The sequence below is a fragment of the Hyperoodon ampullatus genome, assembly GCF_949752795.1.
Source record: "Hyperoodon ampullatus genome assembly, chromosome: 5".
NCBI classification, from domain to species: domain Eukaryota; kingdom Metazoa; phylum Chordata; class Mammalia; order Artiodactyla; family Ziphiidae; genus Hyperoodon; species Hyperoodon ampullatus.
The window spans coordinates 60256703-60276344 of NC_136918.1; the positions used below are offsets into that span (position 1 = coordinate 60256703).

General features: G+C 38.4%; 1 protein-coding gene across 6 annotated transcripts in view; it reads left to right on the top strand.

The window, feature by feature from the left end:
- The window catches only part of MECOM (MDS1 and EVI1 complex locus), a gene marked incomplete at its 5' end in the record, with an annotated part of 572227 nt that overhangs the window by 345040 nt on the left and 207545 nt on the right, over positions 1 to 19642 (top strand). The window lies entirely within an intron of this gene.

Sequence of the window (19642 nt, forward strand, 5' to 3'; positions counted from 1 at the left end):
TATCATCGATTGTTAATAGCTGCCTGGAGTACTGTGTTGTGAAGGATTCTGAGGCTCAATTCAGGCTCATTGAGAATGTGCAGGGATCAGACAACAATGATTGCTATTGATGCTGGAGAGACACAAGGTAGTGTATGGCTGTGAATTTGTTATTCCTGACATGTACACACCCAGAAAATTTTGTCCAGAGACCCTAAGATGCAAAGATACAAGGCTCTTAGCTTTTTGATAAGTTTTCCTCCAACCATAAGTAAGATGGCTGATATCTTGTCTTTCCCATCCTCTTTCAGACAGAGGCAGAACATCTCCAGAAAGCGTTTCTGTCTGTGTACTTTGGTTCCCAACTTGTGAGCACAACTGTATTTTAAAAGGAATAAACAGTATATATCCAAATGAAGTGTCAAAAGAGTAGAACAGGACAGTGTGAGTCTTGGATGAGTGTCTGGGTCCCATCTGCTTCACATTCAGGTCCTTTGGGTCAGGGAGCCCAGGGCTGTTCCTGGCGGCTCCTTATGTCTCCCTTCTCAGTTTTCCTTTGGACTTGGCCTGGGAAGGATGAGAGATGTGAGAAAACCTTGTCAGCTGGCTCAGAATCTACCCTAGTCTGCATATTCTGATGGCAAAAACAGCATGGCAAAGAGGAGATGAGACACGGTGGGTAAGAGCTTGGGCGGGTCTGGGTTTGAGGTTCAGTAATCCCACTCACTGTGTGTTTTGGTAAGTTACTCAGTGCTTCAGTTTCCCCTTTTGTAAAATGAGGATAATAGTAGTGAGGAATTGTAGGCATGACAACTGTAGAAAGCTCTGCACTGTGTTTTTTACATAGGACGTGCTCAGTAAATGGCCTGTTGTTACCATTAATAAATATTCATCAATATTTAGAGGATAAAGGACTACTATAAGTATTCCAGAATTTTACAGCTTCTTTCCAGAATTTCTGAACCCCTTCAGTGCTTTTTAAACAATGTCTTTAATATCCCTGCCTTATGATCTTCTCTGCCTTTTTATCCCTCTGTTTCTGCCACTGAAGTTTTTTTCTTTCTCCCCATTTCCTCTTCCCTATTTCCCACTCTGCCTCTGTTTCATTCCTTTCTTTTCCTTTTCCTTTCCTTTTCTTCCATCTCTCTCCCCCCAGCACCATTTTCTTCTTGGGCGTCTTTTATTGTTCTTTCTCCATCCTCTTCTTATTTCTTTTTCTCACACTTCCTATCGAAAGGTAGTTATGAGAATTATTAAAAGAATGAAAAATGAATGTAAAAAGAAATTGAAAAGCAGTAAATTTAACTTATGAAATAGTAATTTTAATTACATTGATTGTGTTATATTAGAGCAGAGCATGGATGGAGGCATAACCTATGAACTATGCATGTAATATAAACTCTCTTTTCTCTTAACACATTCTACCTTTAGAGATATATGATTATGGATAAACTCATGACTGACAGTTCATTCATTCATTCATCTATAAACAAATGTTAAGTATGTGCCAATTGCTGTGCAGGAATTTGTGGAGAAGGATACTTACTGTGCAATGTGGTCATTTTGTGCTTGGCCCACTTTCGGAGGTGATTAATAAAATAATTGTGGTGACCAGAGAAGAAAAGTGACCCTTTGGGGTTCACCAGGTGAAGAGGACAGGAAGGGGGAAGCTGGGGATATTCTAGTGTATGGCAGATCACAAGGAATAAAAAGAAGTAAGATGAGACTTGGTCATAAAGAACCTTATATTCTGAATTAGTTATGTTAGGTTAGGATGCAGTGGCAGATAGATCCCAAAAGACTGTGGCTTAGTAAAATGGAAGTTCATTTCTTGATCAGTGACTGTCCTTGTTGGCTGTTCTGGCTCAGTAGTGTTAACTGGTTTGTTCCATCATTTATGAATACCCTTTTGCATAAACCCTCAACTCCCTTACTTCACACCTGGCCAGTCCCCAACCCTAGTTAAATCCAATTCTCTGCCTACTCTACCTCTATACCATTCCTAAAAAAACTACTGTATAGTCCATTCAGGCTGCTATAACAAAATATCATAGACTGGGCAACTTATAAACAACAGAAATTTATTTCTCGCAGTTCTGGAGGCTGGAAAGTCAAAGGTCCAGGCACTGGCAGGTTTGGTGTCTGGTGAGGGCCTGCTTCCTGGTTCACAGATGTCTGTCTTTCTGCTGAGCCCTCACATGGAGGAAGGGTGGAGGAAGCCCTCTGGGGCCTCTTTTATAACGGCATTAAATCCATTCATGAGGGCTCCATGCTCATGACCTAATTGATAACTTCTCATAGGCCCTGCCTCCAAATACATTGCATTGGGGATTAGGTTTCAACATATGAATCTGGGGGGAAAACAAACATTCAGTCTACATCAACTATTTCACGCCTCCTTCTGTTCCCCTTAATCCCCCAACCTCTTCTCTTTTTCACTATCAGCTAATAACCATATTTGTTATTTCTTTTTTAAAAATTTTATTTTGCCACATTACATACAGTAAGATATATATTTTTTAATGCTTTTCTTTTTTAAAAAATTTATTTATTTTATCTGTTTATTTTTGGCTGCATTGGGTCTTCGTTGCTGTGCGCGGGCTTTCTCTAGTTGCGGTGAGCAGGGGCCACCTCTTTGTTGTGGTGCGCGGGCTTCTCATTGCAGTGGCTTCTTCTGTTGCAGAGCCCGGGCTCTAGGCGTGTGGGCTTCAGTAGTTGTAGCACGCGAGCTCAGTAGTTGTGGAGCATGGGCTTAGTTGCTCCGCGGAATGTGGGATCCTCCTGGACCAGGACTCAAACCCGCATCCCCTGCACTGGCAGGTGGATTCTTAACCACTGCACCACCAGGGAATGCCCATATCTGTTATTTCATTGAGAAACTAGAGTAGGATGAGGATGTTCACATGCCAACATCATTAAATTGAGGAAGCCTCCTACATCTGTCCCTCTCATTCTGCCTTCTCTTCTGTCACCCTTCTTCTGATGTCCTTCAGTCTAAGGTGAACTACTTCCCTTGTACAGAAGATCCATCCTCTTTCACCCACCTATAGACATACTCCAGCAATTCTTCCCTTTAACTGTAGCATCACCAGATTTTCTCTCCAGCTTGATCATTTCCATCAATGTATAAACACACTGTAAGTCTTCCATCTTTGGAAACAAACCTCTCGTGCCTCCACCTACACTCTAGTTATTGCATTATTTCTCTGCTCCTTCTTGGAGCATAACACTATAATCTACAGTTTCTCTTTCTCTCTCATTCTTATCTCATGTTACCAAAGAGATTCTTTTGTTAAGGCCATCAGTGACTCCCATATTGGTCACATTCTTAGGCCTCATTTTAGTCAATTTTAGTCATTTTAGACTTTGACTCAGTTAATCATTTCCTCCTTGTTGAAAAACTCTAGGCACTTGAATTCCTGCAAACTATTCAATCCTGCTTCTCTTCTTACTTCACCGGTTGATCCTAAATTTCTTTTGCTGGTTCCTTGTCCTCTTTCTACCCTTTAAATATTGGAGCACCCACAGGCTCAGTGCTTGGATCTCTTCTCATCTTCGTCCCATAGTCCTTCTCTCAGAAACTGATCTTCCATTCTCACAGCCTTAAATACCATCCCTACACAGATGACTCCCAAGTTTATATCTCTATCCTACACCTCTTTCTTTAGCTCCAGCTTTGGAGATCCAACTTCCAATGGACATCTTCACGTGAATGTCTAATAAACATCTCACTATTAACATGTTAAGAGCTGAACTCTTGGTTTTTTCCTCCCTCCCCAAATCTGCTGCTTCTGCACTCTTCCCCATTCTATCAGGTGTTCAGGTCAATAAAACCTGGAATCATCCTTGCCTCTTTTCATTCTCTTACACCTGCATCCAATTAATCACTAAATCACATCAGTTCATTTATTCAAAGTACATCTAGAATCCATTTGCTTCTCGCCACCTCTACCACCCTGGTCCAAATCATTACCATTTCTGGCCTGATGAAGGTAATAGCTACCTAATTGGTCTCCTTGCTTCCACCTCTGTGGTTTATAATCTGTTTTCCACATTGCAGCCAACGTGACTGATTAAAAACCTAAGTCAGTTCACTCCTCTGCTCAAAACTCTCCAATGGCTTCTCAATTCACTCAGAGCAAAATGCAGAGTCCCTGCTCTACTCACAAACCCCTGAAGGCTCCACATGGTGTGGTCCAAATCCTCTCTGACCTCATCTCTTTCCACCTCTTCCTCTGTCTAATCAGCCACAGTGGCTACATTGCTGCTCAAATCCAACCTCTAGGGCTTTGAGTTTATTTATCTTTTTAAAGTGAACAGTTTATCTTAAACTGTGGAATCAACTTTCCTTAAATCACAGGTTTTTGTTTTTGTTTTTCCTTTGTTTTTGGCCACCTGTAGAACTCATGAAGAAGTCACAAGCTTGCCTTTCAGTAAAATATTTCTTAGAGGATGTCGCTCTCCATATCTGTCTAGTTCCCACTTTCAATTTGGGGAAATATAATTTATGAAAAACAAAAGTACAAAAAAAAAGTAAAATGTAAAAGAAACACTTTTTCCTTTAAGGCTTTTGACTTGATCAAAAAGACCAGGAACCAGATGAAGCCGTTTCCTGTATTATGTAAACTGTGTCTCAAGAAGAAATATGTTTGTGCTGTACAGGAAAGCATGGCATTGTCTCCATGCCATTTGACATTTCTTGCACTATGGAGCAGTTGATATGTGCACTACATGCTAATCATTTGGGGAAGTGTTTTCAATTTTGCTTAGATAGGTATAGTATTCAAATTTTAAAAGTTACTCAAAATTAGGATATTTTCGGCTATTTGTTTACTTTGAGAGAAAGCTCCATTTAAAGAAAGTCTAACTGTGGTTGGACATTTTGAACTGTCCATGGTCGTTGTATAACCTTACAAAGCTTTTCTTTTATTGTATCACATGGCAAACTTTATTATTCATTTTCCTAACAAATATTTTCCTTTCCTAAGGCAAAGCTGGAAATCTGCTTGTACTAACTGACATAGCAAGGTGTACTTACTATCCAATGCACAAAGCTCTCTAATGTGCTAGGTATACCTCACTTCTATGATGCTGTGATTTCTTTATTTTAGAGTCATTGAGAAGAATAACTTTAGAACATGATGTGACTGCCATTGCTACAGCGTGTGACAAACAGTAGCATGGTTGGCAAGAAATGTAATATTTGTTTTTGCATAGCTTTCATGTTTGGATATTCCTATATTTTTTCAATCAACTATCTCCCTTTATAATTTAATTTATCATTCAGTTGGTAATTTTGTTGTGTCTGCTACATGCTGGGCCCTGGGATAGAGGCTATGGGTCATATAAAGAAGCATAGGCTCAGATCCTACCTTCAAGCAGCCTAACAAGCTTTGAGAAAAAGAATGTAGCTATGTCTGTGAGAAGAAGAGGAAGATTACCTTAAGATTAGAAAAGGAAACAAGTCATCTTGTATGTGTATGTGCACACATGCATGCATGACAAGTAACCAATGCTAAGGAGATTGTAGATCTGTCAGTCGTTAACTGGTTATGGTAAAGGCATTGAAACAAAGGCATAAGAACTCAGTAATTTTTAATACATGTTCCCAAACAACAACAGTGACAACAGACACACCCCCTAAAACAAAGTAAACAACAAAAATCCTTGTTAAGAAATTCTCTAGAAAGTCGCTAAATGACATTACAATGGCTTTCCAGAATTAATGGGATGTTCCAAAATGTCTGTGGTAATTTTAAGGATTAATCTGTTTGATGACACAATTTCTTGTACAACTATTAGGTTGAGTTACATGAAATTGCCATTCTATGAGCCATAAAGTCTTGAGTATCAGCAATCTCATATGCTCAACCTGATATAAGTGACTTGACAGTAGGGACTGGTGTGTTCCTTCATACAGGTCCTGCTTAGCACATGGCTCAGCATATGCTCAGCCAGTGTTTATGGAATGAATGTTGACTGCATGCTAATATATGACATGTGCAAAAAAATTATGAAAATTTCTCTAATAGAGATAAAAATGTCTTTAATCTCATAAAGATATGATGTCATTGAGAAATTAATTGCAAAATTGCCCAGCTGAATCTTGTGAGAGTTTTGGTTATTTTTAAGAGCTACAGAAAGTTACAGAGGACTAGAGGTATTATTAATTTTTTAATAAATGTTAAAAGGGAAAAAGGTTGAGGCCCCTGGCTGTCCTTTGATTAGAATGGTCTCTTGTCCTGACCCTGATATATACTGTTCTGGGGTGTTTGGTTTTGCCATAGGGTGATCATAATGTTTGCTTCTATAGTTCTTCATAGAATTACATAGTATGACAAGGTTGAAAATGTCATCAAGCTCACATCCTCAGATTGCAAGTGAGGAAGCTGAGACTCCAGGTGGTAAATGACTTGGCCTCAGTGGAAGTCATATGCTAGCACACTGGGAAGCAAGACTCAAGTACTGGATCTCAGCTTGGTGCTTTATCCTTTACATCATGATGCTCCAACAAAAATTCAAGGTGGCAACTCTAAATTGTGGTATCAGTGGTTACTTGTACCTAGGACAAGATTAGAGGCAGATATCGAAACAAGACCGATTCTAATATTTGTAATAAAAAGTCATTAGAATCTTAATAGCAAAGAGAAGACCTATTTCTTTTTCAGTCTGTATCTTACAGCTTTCTCTTTGCCTGTATGTGTAATTATCATTAATTTCCAGATGAAATTAATTCTTGGAAGATAGGGTTGGAAAAGAAATGTATGATGATATCAGTAGTTTATGCCTCATTATTAATATTATTTAATATATTTTGAATGTTTTATCAAATTCTCTGATATTTTGGGGAGGGTTAAAATATATACGCAAACATATTTTTATGTTGAATTACAAGATTACTTTAACATTTTTGTAATTTAAACTTGCATGTGTCATCCAAGCCATTTAGTACTTCATCCAAAGAATGTGCTGCCGCCTTGTTTAACGTACTGTTAGGCGGAATTCCTTTTATATTATTATTATTTTTTTTAGGTCTTGCATGTTTGTAGAGTACAGTTTCAGGGGAATTCCTTTGGTAGTCTTCATTGAGCGTCAGCAAAAAATATTATTCTTGGCTTCTGTCCTGATTAACCCAGACGTTTTAATGTGTGTTATGATGGGTTATTTGATGGATAGTCACCTGTACCCTGTGATCAACTAAAACTTGGCCACTTGAGTTAAACCTTAGTGGCTGAATGTCATAATTTCCCATCTTTTGTTTGATTAATATTTCCTTTTGAGATCTGAAAGGGAAATGTCTGGAGTGTCCTTCGATGTGCAGCCACACTCAGGATGAGAAGGAAGACGTGTCTTTTATGGTGAGAGAATTCTTGATCATAACAGGCTCATTCAGGACAAAGCATTAGACACCTCCCTTTTTAAAAAGGAAATAAGAGATAAACACTTCACTCGCCCTTAAGAGTGTTTTTTCCTAAAATTTTATTGACTTAATGTCTTTATTTAGATTTAAAAGGAATAACATGTGCAAAAGTATAAGAAAATTCGTAAGCAACAGATGACAAAGGACTTTATTTACAATGCATGAAATTATATGCAGTAACTTTAGATTTATAAATATGTTATTGTAAGATGCCATGTGAAAATATGTAATTCTTATTTGCCCTTTAGTTTTGAAGGGTGGCTAGAATATTTTTTATGCCTGGAGCAGCCTTTGTGTATAAAACCATGACAGTCTTCAACTCAAAGAATTTTTTTTCAAAGAACCCTACCTCCTCACTTTTTTGGAGAGGCGAAGGGTTCCCTTTATATCTCAATTTGTGTAATGTGGTTCACTGCATCTGTCAATTTAAATATTCAGGAAATGTCTAGTTAAAGTCTCAATATTTACAGACAGAAACTATTAATTCATTCACTTTATTTAATGTTCATCTCACCCCTAAGACTGAGCCTCTCTTCCAAGTGACTATGTTACCAGCTGCAGGGGGTAAAATAAATAGACCCAGCACTTGCTGTCCTGGAGGTTAACATCTAGGGAAAGGGGTAGTGGGACGTGAGTAAATGAACTGACATATTATTACAAATTGTGATCAGTTTGCTAAATAAGCAACAGAGGAGGACCTACCTTGCCCAGAGATGGCATTTGAGGAGAGTCTGGGAGAACATACTAGAAGAGAAGGAAGAGTGGTCTGGCTAAGGTGAATAGTGTGGGCAAATACCTGAGACGGGAAAGGATTTGGTGAATTCATGAAATTAAAGAAGGTCAGGGGAGTAGAGCATAGAGGGGGAGGAGGAGCTTGGAAGGAGATGAGAGTGAAGTAGGAGGGTCTGATCCAGCTGGGCTCAGTAGCCAGGGCATAATGTTTGCATCTTATTAAAACTGCAGTGGAGCATAAAAACCTAGGAGCAGTGTTAATCTGGGGGTGGGGGGAGGGGGGCGAGGAACTAGATGGTTGGGAAACAAGAATGACAGGGGGGCTTTATGCTATTTATATTTTTCTACTCTTCATTTATTTAGAAATGTTTGAATGTGTACCTATTAATAGTTAAACATGTAAAACATTCCAATGGGAAGCCTTTTACAGTTTTAAGTAAGGATGTATCTTAACATGATTCTGCTTTTAAAAGATTGTTTTGGCATCTGTGTGGAGAATAGATTGAATGAGGCAAGACTGAGAGTGAAAGATTATAGCATATTGTAGGGAAGTGATGATGTGGCTGGGAATAGAACGATGGCTGTGGATTGGAAGGGAGAAGAGGGAGCTGTGATCTATCTGTGAGGGAGAAAGAAAAAAGCTAAGCATTATGGACCAGATGTTAAGGGTAAAGGAAGGGGAGGGAAACTAAGGTATTGTTTCTCCAATGGAGCCACGTCCCATGATAGTGAATATTGGGAGAGAAACCAGTTTGGGGATAAATCAGAAATTTTGTTTTATACATGGTAGCTGGGTATGGCTGTGAATACTTAAAGAGATGCTGTCAAGTGGGCAGCTGGATATATGAGTCAGCACCTAAGGAAGAAGTCTGAATTGGAGATAGGAGTTTGGGAGTCTCAACTCACATATGATATTTAAAACTTCCACAGTATATGGGAGCTGCTAGAGGGTGAGGAGGAGAAAGTGGCAAAGGACTGAGCCCTTGGTCTTGCCCATGTTTGAGGTTGAAATAGAAGGAGGAATCCTTCAGGAAGATGGGGATGCATAACTGTAGCAGCAGGACGAAAAGCACGGTGGTGAGGTATCACAGAAATGAAGAGTGTTTCAAGAAGGGCAAGAATCCAGAAGACTCTAGTTCTCATCTGGATTCTGCCACTTCTTGTGTCTATTTTGGATATAATCTGATTTCTTGGAATTTTTCATTTTTCATCTGTGAGATTCATCTTGTCTGTCACACAGGCTTGAGATGGTCAATGTTGAGAGCATCAGCTGAATTAACATGTTTTAGATATTAATCTATATATATGGTACATACTAATCTATAAAAAAATCTATTAGACTTAGTAATATTCTACTACAATTATATGAAAGCACACAATAGCCTGAATTTCTTTATTATCTGGACAATGCTTCACTTAAAACGCTTGGTAACCTAATTCTGATTTAAATTTCTTTTATGCCACTAATGCACAAGTGTTTTAAGTAATATTGAATTAATATATTTACTTGAAAGGAATGGAGGGGTAGCAATTTAATTAGATATATTTATAAAAGAAAAACCTTTAACCAAAATGGAATATATTATTTGAAATCAAAATACATTATTTTATTTATCTTTGTGTTCAAGTAATATGTGTCTAGATAGAGAAACATCTCTAGCAACTGTGGTTGTTATAGGGTTAAAATGCTGAGTTGGAGTAAGTCATTGGGAAGGAAAAAAGAAAAAAAAAAAAACAACCTTTACACACTTTGTTAAAACAAGAACAAAGAGCCCATGGAAAGCACCAGGTGTGACATGGAAAAGATAAGGAACAAACTCTTCTGTGTACATATCACTCTAAGATTATTTAATGACTGGAAAGATGACCTCCACCGAAAGGTGTGGCATGAAAGTGAGCATGAAACAGAACACTAATCATATATTTCAGCAACTCTGATTTCCAGTGGGCTGGGCCTTGGCGCTGACAGTCAACGTGTCCATTGTAAGACAAGTTTATTTCTTGCATAAGTTTACCATTACCCTGGAAGCCCTGCTTACTGGCAAGGCCCCCTCAGCCGGCTGCCCTCCATGTTTTTTCTTTCTTTCTCCTCTTCGCCTCCCCTCCCAGGTAACTCAGTTATCTGGCCTCAGACTTCTGAAATTCTTTGGGCTTTCTTGTATTGTGATTTTTTTCCATCCCTCAAATTAGGTAATCATTTAGTAGTCCTTGCCTTGTAATTGAGATGCAAGTTATAATTCCCCTTGGCTCTCGAGATGACTTGTTGCACCCACCTTTTCCACCTCCTTATATCATGAGATTAAAGCACGAAGTGAGCTCAAGTAATGTAATAAAATCTGGAGTTAATTAACTGCACTGAAGATGATTATATTATGAATTAAGTAGCTCCTTCTTAGAACGCACGGTAACTACCACAATAAATAAACCTATAAAAATGCAGTTTTCAGGGAGTTTAATTTTCAAAAGAGCCTTCTCTAATTCTATTAATATTTATTGGGTCCTATAGGTATGGATTGTATCTAACCTCATTCATTCTGATTAGAAATGTCGTTCCTTTCCCAGTAATGTAAATTTACTGGTGACAAAATTAACAATCTTAAGGGCCCCCCGCCATAGGATCTCATTGTAATAATTATTTATTGAGCATCAATTATGTACCAGGAACCTTAGTACCGTGCCTGACACATAGGAGGGATTTGGTACAAGCTTCAGGAGAAAATTTGGCTGGGAAGAGAGAAAACGACTTATAAAAATGAACTCTAAGGTGACATTTTAAGAGCCCCAATAAAGTGCAAAGAGATATAGGAGCGGGAAAAGGGGACACCAGAATTTGTTTGTAATCTGCCGCATAACTAAGGACGTTCCTAATTATTTTAAATTTTACATTATGGTAGCAAATACTTTCAGGGTTATCTGAATTTTAGAGGATTGATTAGGGTAATAAGAAATATTCTATACAGTGTTGTTTCAGGTAGCCTGCCACTTCATCCTCTGTGTGGCTCAGTAACACTTACGCTAAAAATATAAGAAAAGTAGTTTTGGCTTCCCTGGTGGCACAGTGGTTGAGAGTCCGCCTGCTGATGCAGGGGATACGGGTTCGTGCCCCGGTCTGGGAGGATCCCACATGCCGCGGAGCGGCTGGGCCCGTGAGCCATGGCCGCTGAGCCTGCGCGTCCGGAGCCTGTGCTCCGCAACGGGAGAGGCCACAACAGTGAGAGGCCCGTGTACCGCCAAAAAAAAAAAAAAAAAAAGAAAAGTAGTTTTGACTTCTGAGTAGCCCAGCAGCTTTCACCACCATTAATTCACATTAGATCATTTATATTCAATTTATGTTTTCATACATTTCATTATTTGTCCGTTGGCTCCAACCAGAAGAATAAGTTTGAAGGAACAGGAGCTGAGGATACATAACTTTTTCAACATGTGTTGATTTGGTTGTCTTATTCTTATGGGAACAAAAGATAAAATAAGTCAACACTAAAATTAATCTTTTTCTATTAAAACCCCAACTGAACAGGTGATGCATAGAGATACATGGAAACAGCTTAACAGAGAAAGTTATTTTAAAAGATCAAGGCTGTCACTAAGTACACAACTGGATTGACCATTACAAATACTTGCTGAGCCAAATATTAGACTGATTATTTGATTCATTGGGAGTTGGAGGACTGGAAAATTCCTCCAAAACCTATCTCTCTTGCATGAAGGGTGATGAAATTACTTCCATTGAGCAAACATGAAAGTAGCTTCATTGCTTTGTAGTCACTTGGGCTTAACATTCATATTTTCTGAAAGCAGCTACATTTCTTACACCTCTTCCCAGGAATCCTAGTGAAGGAATCCTGCCTCTCTAGACAGGCAGCAGTGTCTGATCTCATGGTATAGACACGGAGATCCTTTTCTTCCTGGGAAGGGAGTGTTCATTTGGCATTTGGTCAGTATAGCAAAGAAGAGAGAGAAGAAAAAACCCCAAACCAAACCAAACCAATAAACAAAATCATTTAGTGGATTGAGGACAGTGAAATAAAACAGTGTGAGAGAGAAGCATAAAGCTTCCAATTCACTGGATTTTAGATACTGGAAACAGAACGTGAGTCTTTGATTATTGAGAAAAATAAGGGTTCAGACAGTTGAGATTGCAGACTCAGAGCCTGTGGGCTGCTTCTGGCAGGTAAAGTGTTCAGAAGAGAAAAAAGGAAATTGAGTTTGAACGTGTTAAGAGGGCCATATGTTTTTAGTTTCACACAGACCTCACCAGTCCCTATTATCTTACACTCGACTCTTCACCATTTTTATGCTACCTGCCCTGCATTGAGGTCCCAGAGTTTGCAACACTTGGTACGTGTCTCCCACCTCTAGTGTTTTATGGCTCTCTAGGCCAGGCACAGAGATAGCATGTACTAAATGTATGTTGAACAGCTGAGTGAACGGTAGTGGAGATAGAGACATATCCGTTTTAAGTTGGTTCAGCTACACATTCCATGAGTGAAACTTTCTGAAAATGCTATCAATGTGTGTCATTCTATGAAGACGAGTGAATGGCAAGGAACTTTCCTGTTCTGTGGGAAGGGGGAGTGTTAAATTTTTGATGACACTACAGATTATTGGCTTGGGATTTGTTGAGTATATGGAAAATCGTTTCTTTTTTCCAGTCTTTCGACTGGAAATCCTAAGACCTCTCTTACCAATACTTGTAATTATCCTGTTCTCCATGTGTTCTATTTAACCTTTTCCTCCCCACCATCCTCATCCTCATCAGGACAAGTTGTTCATCAAGCTGATTGGTGATATGAATTAATCAGACAGTGTTGTTTTTCATGTGACTTTTTAAGGTGATCATTGTCTTAAAAAGGAAGGATATGTATAAGAGGATTTGTGCCACTTCTATTCAAATAAGAAGTATTAAAGTTGGGAAAATAATCCGAAAGAACCCCCCACCTCATTGTGCTCAGGTTTTGGCTTTGTTTAAAATTAAAAACAAAACAAAACAAAACAAAAAGCTTTTAGACCAATTCAGTAGAATCTTGGTTGATTCTACAATATTACACTTTAAAATTTCATATTCTTTCACTGCTTTCCATTTGTTCAAAAATATGTTTATTTATTCTTCAATAAATATTTACCAAATACCAATAATATGCTAATCATATGAATTCACAAGATTTCTTTTTCCTGTTGTTTAACAAAAATGACAAAAGAAAACATTCACGCAAACAGGATAGGGCACATGAAACAAACTCCACCAGTTGCACACAGTAGCCACCAGGGTATTTCTGGTCCCTGTGCTTTGCCTTGAACGAGAAGGGCAGATGGTGTGTGAGGACGTGACCTTGGAGCACTGATTGTCTGCTATTATCTAACTTATGCTACCTTTCCAACAGGGCTTGGTGCATGGATTTCTTTCTTCCTTTTCTCTTGCCTGCTTTGAAGTCACAGATACAGATTCTGTGTGTTCAAGTTCAGCAAGTATTACTGGAGTGCCTAGTCCCTGCCCAGCCCTGAGCTTGTTTAAAAAGACAAAGTAGTGTAACTCTCCCATATTCCACATCCTAAAGAGAACATTTTACAGCCTTCCCTGACGTTTAGACAGGCATGTATACACTAAAAAACCCCTGTCTAACATCTCCTAGAATAACCACATTCTTCTAAACATCATCTGGATATTTAAACAAGCTGCACTGATGTTGGTTCCAAACCCCCTCTCCTTTGTGTTGCTTCCATCATATTGATTTATACTTGAAGGAAACTGACATAAAAGGATCCTGTGTTTGGGGTTTATAAATTTCATGGGATAGTTAGGCTATAAATGAAGGATTAGTTCGTAAGTTTCACCTTGGTACTATTCTGAATAATATAAATCCTGTACACATACTTTTTTTGATCAACAGTGGTGAAAACTGTCATCAAAATTAGCGTATCTTTTGAATAGCAGAAGCATCTTACCTCTTGGTAATTATGTTACATTGATTCTCCTAGAGTAATGGGGAAGAATTTAATTTTGTTTAAAATATGAATAATGTTCACACCTGCAAGCCATTATTCTGCCTTCTTAAATTTCAGGGTCTCATTCACATCATCTTACATTTCATTGCTTTGTTTGGGGATGGTGCTGAAAAAGTAAAATCATGAGACGTGCCACTATTGTTGATTCTAAGTGAAAAGCCATAGGCTATCAACACTGCTAGTGCTTATTTTCTGTATTATGATAGAAAAAATAAAAGACATATTTTCTCCCAGCTTTCCCTAGGGTGGATTGGGTGGCATCTTACTTCATGTGATACGAATCATACATTTTTCTTCTATGCAGAAATCTGTATTCCTGTAATCACTTTGTCAGCTTTAAGAGGGAAAGGAAAATGTTTTGATTGGAGAAAAAAAAATTCTGTTCAGGTTGGACATAATCTAGTCAGACACTCACCTTGTGCAGCTGTTTCAGTTTCAAAGAATAATCACGACATTGTAGAATGATGATGAGATGTGTTATTACCTAACAGAATCACAGTGATGTTTAATTAATTCCATATTAACCAACATGACAACATGTTAAACAGCAAGAGGTATGATCAAGGTTGGAATACTGAACCCACAGAACAGTTCAAGAAATGGAGTTTAGAGAGACTGCTTCAGGTTAATCCATTAACTAGTAGCAGCACGCGAAGCAGAAGTAAAATTCATGAGTTAGTTTGGGCCATGTATTGGGCGAGGCCTTGTCAAATCATAATATAACCCAACAAGGTGTTGGAGTGGCTATAAAAGCTAATAGAACCCCAGACTCCCGTATAGAAGTACAGTGACCAGATTTAATAGGGGTAATGGTTAGCTGTGTGTACTCTCCTCTAGTTAGATCCTATTTGGGTTATTGTCTTTATTCGGGGGGTAGTTTGTTTTAAAAGAGATATTCATGGACTGGAGAGCTTCTAAAGAAAGGGCCTAAGATAGCAAGAAGTGAGGCTATTTAGAGAAGAGAAGGCTTAGAAGGAACATGGCACTCACTTCAAATATTTAAAGGGCTGTCATGATGTAGGTAGCATGGTTAGACTTATTCATTATTGCACAAGCCGGTATAGAATTAATTAAAACTGTGAATCTAAAATTTTAAGGAGGCATAGAAAACTTTGACAGAACTATTTTTACTGAACTGAGCTAACTCAAAAAGTTGTGAGATAGCGTAACCATAGGTATTTAAGTAGATGCCGCAAGACCATTTGTTTTACAAATAATTTTTCTATTTTAATGTTTTATAAGAGAGGATATCACCTAAGAGCTCCTTGTTCTAAGATTCTAAGGCCTCTTCTAACTTAGCATGAGCATTTTGATGATTCGATATAAATTATAATTCCTTCTCTTATTATGAGAGCAGAAACACAATGTTTAGTGGCTTGCCTTTTCTTTAGAGTCAAATCTGTAGGTACGACAGTGGCCTGGACTTCTCTTGAACAAAGGTTGTGGCTCCTTGACAATAGGCTGAGGGCCAAGAGATAATGATCTTATGGGGACATAAATCTGAAACACTCCATGAAAATGTTGAAAAATATTGTCAGAGTGCATTCAGTTAAGGCTCCCATCTTAAGCAGAGCGCAAACAATGGATCCCTTAATCTTTGCAAGGCGTTTGTGAGAGACGCAGGGCTCTGTTGAGCATGCAGGGGGAGGGGGTGGAGTGGAAAGGAAGGTGAAATGAAGTGGAAGGAATCAAGAATCAACAGGTATGTAACATTCAAAATACACATCCGTATTCATATTGATAGCTTTCTCTAGCCCATATTTTAGGAAAAAATTATGTGATTTATTTTATTTTTGTGCATGATTTTTTTGGGGGAGGCGGATAGAGAGTGGGAGACGAAATATATTAGTATCAGGACTCAAGGTGCATTCCCCAGAAAAAAATGTGTAGCTACACTAATGAATACACAAATTGAATGAAAATATGGGAATCAAAATTCCCAGAGTGGCTAAACCGTATGCTGGTATTTTTGGAATGGGGCCATTGATTCAGCAAGTTTTGCAGAAAAAATAAGCCTCTGTGGATCATATTCTGATTCATAAGGACTTTGAGATGAGCTCTGGTCTGATTGGAGTGCACTTTATTTTGAAAGACCTTAAATGATTTGCCCAAGGTCATGCTGCTAGTAAATGGCACAGTGGTCACTCAGACCCAAATCCAGTGACCTAATCCTATTCTCCACACCTAATCCTCCATTTAATTTCATCTCAAGAACATTTTGATCCTGGTGGAATCAGACGAGGAAGAGAAAGCAACCACAGCTTTCTCTGGGTGGGGAGAGAAATCATGAGAAGCCCCAGTGTGGGTGTGTGCTGCATGGGGAGCCATGGCCCCATCTCTTTGCCTCAATTTGGGTGCAGGTTTATAGTCTCTCTTCACACTGGGAGAGCTGCTTTTTGAACCATTACCCATCTGTCTGCAATAAACGAGTCCCTTGAGTGCGATGTCTTGGGTCCTAATCTTTGAGTAATGATTATAGGTGGAAAGTGTCTTTGAGGCAATTCCTATTGAGAACTGAGAGTCCTAGAAAGGCTCTATTTATTAAAAATCAGCCAACAGCAATTTTCCCTTCAACTGTCTTCTTTGAGTCTTTGCTTCTTAAATATTCATGAAACCTGCAGTGATTTCAGATTAATCTCCACAAGATGAGTCATTCCCGGAATCTTACATCTATGGTGGTATTTGGATTCGTTTCTAAGTTTCCCCTGTAATAGTTTAAAATCCCTTTGCAAAGCTTGTATTGCTTTCATTTACTGCAAATGAACAATGTTGAGCCGGGCCCAGAGGACATTAAAACCCCATTATAGTTCACTTCCTGAAACCATGGATTTGGTTAGCCTACAGGTAAAATCACTTCCCCGTGTGTACAGGGAAGTGTAGTGTTTCCTTCTCAGCACAGCTGCAGTGTCTCTAATATAGTGCCTTTACCAAGTGTTTGTTGACCGAACAAATACATTCAGATGATTCCATGCCCCAAGCCTTCTTGTTTTGATTGAATTTGGTTCTTAGAAGAGAGATGGAATCTATGTGAAATATTCTGTACTACATATCTTTAAATCATTACAGTACGCTAGGATCAAAGTCAATCTTTGATTTTAGTTAAATACTAACGTAATTAAATACTAAAATAATAGTTAAGAGACATATAAAAAGAGAAACATTTTATATTCATTTTCATACTGGTAACATTTAAAGAGAAGTATTTTGATATCTATTTCCATCCCATTTATTCTGTAAAGTAGATGGCATATAAATACAGATCCAATGAGGTTAATCCACTCCTTAAATAAAAGATGTTTTTATAACACACAGATTTTTCCAAGAAGGAAATTGGTTCTTCTCCCACCCTCTAAATTGCTCTTTATGAAAAAGAAAAGTGTTTGTTCAGTTTTATTTCTCTCAATGCTGGATGACAGTATGGCTGTGGATGAGGTATAATCAGTTTTTATGAGTGATGTTCCCACAGAAGGAGTGGTTTAGAAGTGAACGAGTTACCCTATGGTATTCAAAGTTCTCACTTTGTCATATTGGACACTCATCTTACTCTGTTTCTGTTTGTGGTTTCAAATCATAATGAACTTACGTAGATTTGTTTCAGGTATTTGAGGTGATAATGAGCCTTTCAATTTTTTCCTTGAAACTCTCCTGAGGGTTTGTGCATTTGCCACGAGAAAGAATTCCAATGGCAACCCAGCAGCCTTGTAGCTCTCTGACTTTGTTTTTCTGAGGTATTCCTTCCTCTTAAGCTAGTCAGTGAAGCTTGCCATAAAAATTAACACAGATGTCAAAAGCTGATTTTTTTTTTAAAGTATGAGTATCAACAGCGTTTGAGTCATAAAAGAGACACCTCAAGTTGAACTTGGGGTAAGTTCTCACCCATCTTAGTGCTATTGCTTCCGTTTAAAAAAATCAGTTGCAACAAACCAAGGCAAAACAACTTTAGATATTCAATAGGAGTTTTAATTGCAAAGATTTCCTCTGACGTGAGTGTTAATGACTGTCACAGCAATAGCATAAAAAGACATTACTAGTTTAATGATTGATAGACTAAGAAAAACACAAGGTCTTTTGTCAGATAAATGACTACTGTTTGGTGTTCCTTTACCTTAGGAATATCAAAAGTGATCTCAGGATAGGTAATAATGGCCTAGGAGCAAGGCAGCAAGTCATTATGTAGCCTGTTATAAAATAACCAAAGCAGGAAGGCTAATTACTTGTTTTCTCACTTGGCAACTTTGACATTATTTCAAGTTTTTGGATTTGTTTGGATTCTCTGTTGAAACTTTGTATTTCTGAAGACTTTAAATAAACATATAAAATTTTATGCGATTGGCTTTGTATATCTACAGTCTATGTGTATCACCAAAGAAAATTTAAATATTGCCCCAAATGTTGGAAGAGCACAGCTGGTAGTGTTTGGTTTTATAGAGATGATGCTGTGACACAAATTTATGAGACAAAATGACAGCAGAAACATCCAACAATCACAAAGTAATGGTTATCAAAGAGTTTTCTTTTAAGCAATAGTTTAAACTATTTGACCAGTATTTGCTATGACATGTTCTTAGCATGCTGAAAGACTTAATGGTGACACACATAATGCTACACAATTCAAATCAACTTCTGCTCCGTGTACTGTTAAATATGAGAAACTTTGTAGGTTAGTTCTCATTTTTATCTCGAGAAAACACCCTAAATTTCAAAAAGTGCTATGTTGATTCTTGTTACTTCCTTGTCCTCACTCCTCTATTAATCTCATTTCATTACTTGTTTGTAAATCAAGTCATTTTTTATTCCTGTAGTTGCCTCCAGGAAAAGCTGGTAAATAATACTAGAATGAGTTTCAGGGAAACTAGGCATGGATTTCAATGGCAAACTCTGCCAATTTGCCTAATTGCTCTTTGCTCAGAATATCATGTGCCTACTGATGGTCTAGAAGAACTTGTAAGATGCAATCTTGCTGGCAAATCCACATCTGATACAAAGTAATCTTGGCATCCTAAGGAGCAAGTTTACTGCAGCTATTGAGGGGCCATGAGACTTCTTTCTTCTGTGTCCTCCAGGCTGCCACCAAAAATATTTCTTTGGCATTGTTACCCTCACTCCCGCTCACGCTGTTCTCCGCAGATCTGGGAGTGTTGTAGGATGTCCCTGGTCTGTCCTGTTGAGTCTCTCATGTCCTGACTGCCAACTTAACCTAAGATCATTGCTATGAGCAAGGGGACAATAACTTCCGGGTCATATAGCCAGAGGAGAAGGGCAAGGGGCATCACGTCATGCTGGGGAGGGGTCTCTGTGGGTCTGGACAGAGAAGCAACTGAGAATGGCAGGGCTCGGGTTTCATTTCCTTCTTCGCTCTCCAGGTGCTTCACTTACTGGAACTGATTCCTGAGGGCTAAAGGTATTGTACCTGAACAAAGTATTGTCAAATCAGGCCATGGCAAGGTTAGTGTGGTTAAACAAGACAAAACCAATATAATATATTACTATTATGTGAGAGCTGAAAGG